The following is a 7,125-nucleotide window of genomic DNA, read 5'->3' on the forward strand; positions in this document are numbered from 1 at the left end:
CTATATCAAAATCCCCTCCCCTTACATATCCCAAAGGAGGAAATGAAGACATACCAGGATTCTCACTAGCCAGGCAATGAGAGAGGCGAGGTGCCAGATCGTGTCAATATTAAGTGGGCAATTCCATAATTGCAATGAGGGTACAGTGGTACCTCGGGTTACGTACTTAATTTGTTCTGGAGGTCCGTACTTAACCTGAAACTGTTCTTAACCTGAAGCACCACTTTAGCTAATGGGGCCTCCTGCTGCTGCTGCGCCGCCATAGCACAATTTCTGTTCTCATCCTGAAGCAAAGTTCTTAACATGAAGCACTATTTTTTTGGGTTAGCGGAGTCTGTAACCTGAAGCGTATGTAACCTGAAGCGTATGTAACCCGAGGTACCACTGTACCTGCCCATTGTCTGGGGTGAGGGAAGTAAGTATTTGGGAAAGTACAGTGGTACCCCGGGTTACAGACGCTTCAGGTTACAGACGCTTCAGGTTACCAATTCTGCTAACCCAGAAATAGTACTTTGGGTTAAGAACTTTGCTTCAGGATGAGAACAGAAATCGTGCGGCAGCGGCATGGCGGCAGCGGGAGGCCCCATTAGCTAAAGTGGTGCTTCAGGTTAAGAACGGACCTCTGGAACGAATTAAGTACTTAGCCTGAGGTACCACTGTATATGTTAGGTGGAGGGAGCCTCTGATTCTATCTTCCCCAGCCTGGTGCCCTCCAGATGTTTTGAACTATGACTCCCATCAGCCACAGCCAGCACAGCTGGGCATGAGCTTGGAGAAGGCTGCTACAGTTTTAATGAGCAGCGAGGGGGGACTGCACCCTGGTCAAAACTTTGGGAAACAAAGCTTCTGTAGCACCTCAGGCTAGCCACCACCAGAGGGTGCTGTGGCATCGGAATCCTGAGAACACCTTTTGCTATCCTTGAGCTGTCTCTGTACGTAATACTAACTCTAATAATAGCAATGATAATGCAATTATTAATTAGCATTTATATAAGTGGCCATTGAACTTCTTCTTTTTAATTGAGTTTTTGTGCAAATACAAACAAATCTACAGAAAACAAAGAAACAAAGCAAAGAACAGAAACAACAACAACAACAATAATAATAAATTTTATTTATATCCCGCCCTCCCCAGCCGAAGCCGGGCTCAGGGCGGCTAACAACAATAAAACAGTAGAAATGTACAGCACAAACAACACTCTAAAATCATTCATTATAAAATTAATTAAATTCAAGCCACTGGCCACCATTGGGTAAGGGGAAAAAGGAAAATAAGGGGGGAAAGAGGGGGGAAATCAGGAACAAAAATGAAGTGAAATTAACTATACAATGCTATCCCAAAACATCAGTTCTCAAGCACAGTACTTTCCCTTTTGGAATAGATATCTTTTGTTATTCTATTTATTTTCGACTTCCATCTATCTCACCACGGTTCATTCTATCTATCTAATACTGTTTTGCCATATATTTCAATTCACGTCCTCATCTTGGTATAAGCAAAAGTGAACAGATCCTACTAGAGAAGAATGGGAATTAAAGTTAAGCGAGTACTTGGAACTCGCAAAAATGACTGAATCTATAAGGAATAAACCAATTGATGTAGTCCAAAAGGACTGGGAATGCTTTAACACTTATCTAATGAGACGAGGTTCAACAAGAATATTTGGTTGTGCCTAGAATAAATCCGTAAATAGAAAAAAGTGGCCCTTGAACTTCATGTATGTATATTGTGTTCCTCAATCAGAAATCCCGTAAATCAGCTGGCGCTACCCTGGCACCCTCCTGATGGGAGTTGTAGTTCAGCGACACCTAGAGGATGCCAGGGTGCTGAAAGGTGTGTTCGTGGAACACTTGGCACTCCACGTATTGCTGAACTAGAACTCCCGTATTCCTGGGCATGGGCCATGCCCGCAGGGGCTGATGGGAACTGTAGTTCAGTAACATTTAGGTGTGCCCAAAGCTCCCCACACCTGCTGTAAAGTGTATGAGTTTTGCTGGTGGAGGAGCAATGCTGAGAATGAGAACTTGCTTGGCATCACCTCCTACTGAGTTATATCTGAATTGTCCAGAATCTCAGTTCTGTGTCCCTTTAACTCTGTGCCCATCCTTCCAGCATTTCATTGGTGGCTGTGATTTATTGGGATAGGAATGCGATGCCTTCAGCCGCCATGTTTGTTTTTAATAACCTGTGTTTAAAATTCTGGGTGTTTGTTAAAATATATACATCCCGTGTTTCTAGTGCTTCTGTGTCAAAGATGCTCAGTCAATAAATGACTACATAATCGCATGAGCACTGTTCCAGAGTATTTTTCATTCTCATGTGGTATATTATATCTATTCGAAAAAAGATAGGTTAATGAAGAAATTACATATCTTTCTCCTTTGAACTAATTAGTTTTGAACTAATTGGCTGATGAAGAATTCAATGAAACAGTAGTTGTTATTCAGAAACACTGTTCAGCAGAGTTCAGAGTTGGACATCAGAATTGTACATTTGCTGCTGCTGCTGCTGCTGCTAATAATAATAATAATAATAATAATAATAATAATAATAATAATAATTTATTTATACCCCGACCATCTGACTGAGTTTCCCCAGCCACTCTGGGCGGCTCCCAATCGAGTGTTAAAAACAATGCAGCATTAAATATTAAAAACTTCCCTGAACAGGGCTGCCTTCAGATGCCTTCTAAATGTCAGGTAGTTGTTTTTCTCTTTGACATCTGGTGGGAGGGCGTTCCACAGGGAGGGTGCCACTACCGAGAAGGCCCTCTGTCTGGTTCCCTGCAACCTAACTTTTCGCAATGAGTGAACCGCCAGAAGGCCCTCAGCGCTGTATCTCAGCATCCGGGCAGAATGATGGGGTGGAGACACTCCTTCAGGTCTACTGGGCCGAGGCCGTTTAGGGCTTTAAAGGTCAGCACCAACACTTTGAACTGTGCTTGGAAACATACTGGGAGCCAATGCAGATCTCTCAGGACCGGTGTTATGTGGTCTCGGCGGCCACTCCCAGTCACCAGTCTAGCTGCCGCATTCTGGATTAATTGCAGTTTCCGGGTCACCTTTAAAGGTAGCCCCACATAGAGCGCATTGAAATAGTCCAAGAGGGAGATAACCAGAGCATGCACCACTCTGGTGAGACAGTCCGCAGGCAGGTAGGGTCTCAGCCTGCGTACGAGATGGAGCTGGTAGACCGCTGCCCTGGACACAGAACTGACCTGCGCCTCCATGGACAGTTGTGAGTCCAGAATGACTCCCAGGCTACGCACCTGGTCCTTCAGGGGCACAGTTACCCTATTCAGGACCAGGGAGTCCTCCACACCAGCCCGTCCCCTGTTCCCCAAAACAGTACTTCTGTCTTGTCAGGATTCAACCTCAATCTGTTAGCCGCCATCCATCCTCCAACCACCTCCAGACACTCACACAGGACCTTCACCGCCTTCACTGGTTCTGATTTAAAAGAGAGGTAGAGCTGGGTGTCATCTGCATATTGATGAACACCCAGCCCAAACCCCCTGATGAATATACACAGCTTCACAGCTTGCTCTCCACCGGGTAAAGTCTGGCACCGTGATTCATTTAAGGACTTTCAGAGACTTCAGTTTGTTAGTTTTGATGTTTTGAATTATTCCATAAAGTTTTTCACATTCTAATTGTTTCTGGCCATTGTGTTGCTTTTGATCTTGTAGACTCATATTTTGCAACACAGAGGTTTGTTTGTTTACTCAATAAATGCACTCCTACAAGGGCCTATTGCTCAGGCGGCTGCACTTAACCTGCAGGTACGTGATGGCGCACCTGTGAAGTTGCAAAATAGTAAATAAAGAAAGAAGGTAGGGAAAATGGTGTTGCTTTTGTCTCCACTTCCTGTTCCAAAGGAAATGGAGAATGTCATTCTATTCTAATATTCTAACATCCTGGCGGCTGCCACCTTTTTAGTAAGCAGGGCTCCTGTGTCTTTAACAACTACCCGATAGACTGCAAATCATCACATGCAACTGTCCCAGAACCAGCAAAAAAACTTCAATGAATGAATTTCTGCTGGCTGTGCAACTGTTAAAGGCATTGTGACTGTTAAGTTGTGGGTGAACCATATCAGACGACACAGCAAAACTTCAAAGAGCTCTTGTTTATTCACAGGCCTGAACTGAACTGAAGGGTTCAGGCAACCTGCTTATATAGAGCTCAACTACAAAGCAACAGTAACAACTTTCTGTAACTATCCAATCACTGAACGTCACTTTCAATTCCTTATTTGCATATGTGGACCTGAGTGAAAACTATCTACAGTATCCCCCTGCTGGCCCAGGGTGAGAACTTCAGTACATAACAGTGACACTGTCAGAGAAAGAGTTGGCAACCATGGCCTGCCAGTAGAAATATGGTCTTCATATTTTCACATAGGTATATGGGGAAAAATAACAGTCCTGGTACAATAGACTGGGTTCACACCTTTTCTTCGTTGGCTGAATGCAGCCCTAGAGCGATGACACCCTTGTAGCTGAACTAGGGCCACTGGCCAACAAGAGGGGAAGTCCCACCTGGGGGGAAACCAAGAGATTTGCAGAAATAATTTAAAAAATAAATAAAAATGAAAGGCTTTGCTCCCTTGCAGCGCAGCCTGTTAAGAAATGAGCAGGCTCAACAGCTGCAGGATATTTTGGGAATGAAAACCAGTGGAATGGAGATGGATGGATGGACGGAAGTGGCCCGCAAGGGCAGGCAGGGTCCTGGAGGGCTTCAAAATGCCACCAAGCCTTTAGACAGAGTGAGGAAACCGCATTGGGTGGCAGATGCTGGAAGTGTGGCAACAGCAATAGTGGTGGCAGCTGCCTTGTGCAGTCCTCCTGAGTTTCGCTGGCTGCTGTTGGAAGGCAGCAAATAATGCATGTGCCATCTGCGCTGGCCTGCCTTGCCCTTGGGCGTGTTGGAGCATGCAGCCAGGTCACCTGTGATTGACACGGGGAGGGGAGGAGGGTCTGCAGCCAGCCAACAGCCAGGCAGGAGAGGTGAGCCAAGAAGCAGAGGATGGAGGGTGTAAAAAGGTTAGAGAGAAACTCTCTCGTTGCCTGGAGAGCTCATTTCCTGGTTCCCATGGAAAAGCTGTTTTGAAAAATCCACAGGGATTAGAGGATCATCCTAGACCCTGAGGTTTTAGAGCCCAAATCTGAGACCTAGTGATGCCACAGGGGCAGGACCTGGAGACAGAGGTTAATTGGGAGAGGGGCGTGGAGGAGGACAGATCCCCATCAGGGTGTTTTTCTGCAGCCGGCTCTTGCACATTTGCAAGCTGCATGAAGGCAGTGATGGCCACTGAGCTATGGGTCTAAAAAAGAGGATTGGGCCAATTGAAGGACAAGAAGGCTATACTCTGGAAATCACAGGAGGGGAGAATTTCTCTTGTGCTTGGGTCCTGTTTGCAAGTATCCCACAGGCACCCGATCAACCACTGTGAGAACAGGACGCCAGACTCACTGGCAGAGGAAGAGGAGTGCAGGGGGAGCGCACCGGCAGCGCGATCCCGGCAGAGTGCCCTGCAGGTGGTGCGGCCCGCCCCCAGGACACATGCCCCAGGACGCGTGCCAGCCCTGCCCCCACCTGCTCTCCGCCCCCCCCCCCCGGTGCCAGAGCATGAAGCTCCGCCACTGGCTGGACTAGATATAATAATAATAATAATAATAATAATAATAATAATAATAATAATAAATTGTATTTATATCCCGCCCTCCGCAGCCAAAGCCGGGCTCAGAGCAAAAGTAACACAACACTCTAAAATAAATTCATTTTAAAATCAATTAAAAATCAAATTAATGGCAACCATTGGGCTAGAGTTCTGTGAGGATTACCAAAGGAGGGAGTCAGGCTGTGCCTTGGCCAAAGGCCTGGTGGAACAGCTCTGTCTTGCAGGCCCTGCGGAAAGATGTCAAGTCCCGCAGGGCCCTCGTCTCTTGTGAAAGAGCGTTCCACCAGCCGAAAAAGCCCTGGCTCTGGTTGAGGCCAGCCTAATCTCCCTGTGGCCCGGAACCTGCAATATGTTTTTGTTTGAAGACTGTAAGGTCCTCTGTGGGACATACCAGGAGAGGCGGTCCCATAGGTACGAGGGTCCTAGGCCGTATAGGGCTTTAAAGGTTAAAACCAGCACCTTAAACCTGATCCTGTATTCCACCGGGAGCCAGTGCAGCTGGTATAGCACTGGGTGAATGTGGTCTCACAGCGAGGACCCCGTAAGGAGTCTTGCATTCTGCACCCGCTGGAGTTTCTGGGTCAGTCTCAAGGGCAGCCCCACGTAGAGTGAGTTACAATAATCCAGTCTGGAGGTGACCATCGCGTGGATCACAGTGGCGAGGTCAGGGCAAGAGAGGCAAGGAGCCAACTGCTTAGCTTGGCGGAGATGAAAAAATGCCGCCTTTGTTATAGCTGCAACCTGCGCCTCCATGGAAAGGGAGGTGTCGAAGATGGGCAAGTGGCCTGATCCAATGGGCTCCACTGCAGGAGAGGAGAATTCTGCTGTGGATTTACCACTGCAGGGTTTGCAAAACTTGGGTCTCTGGCTTTTTTTGCATCGCAGCTCTCATCATCCCTGACCACTGGTCCTGCTAACTAGGGATGATGATGGGAGTTGTCGTTCAAACACGGCCAGAGATCCAAGTTTGGCAAATCCTGCATCAGGGCATCTAGTTGGCCATTTTGAGAACAGGGCATTGGACTGGATGGTCCATCGGCCTGACCGAGCAGCTAGGCTCTTCTTGCAGAGACCAGGTTGGCTGGACACCCAGCAAGGAGAACCAAGCAAAACATTTCTCTTTCATGCCCTCGTTGTAATCCACCGAGTCACCGCATGCATGGAAGTTGAGCAGGAGAAGCGCTAGCCGGGTGACTGGAACAAATTGGTCTTGTGCCGAACAACAACCGCGCTTGTGTGTCCCGGAGAGCTGCTGGAACGGAGTCTGAGTCTTGTGACTCTGAATAACATCTGACATCGTGAACCGCAAAAGGTCAATAAGGATGGCATCTCAAGCCCATCACTCGAGCCAGGATGAGGAAGGACCAGGAGGCTTTGAGACAGGGAGTGGGGAGGGCAGGGCAGCCAAGAACGTGGGCAAGGAGATTTCAGATACATCTAGG

Source organism: Podarcis melisellensis (genome assembly GCF_964234715.1).
Source record: "Podarcis melisellensis genome assembly, chromosome: 6".
NCBI classification, from domain to species: domain Eukaryota; kingdom Metazoa; phylum Chordata; class Lepidosauria; order Squamata; family Lacertidae; genus Podarcis; species Podarcis melisellensis.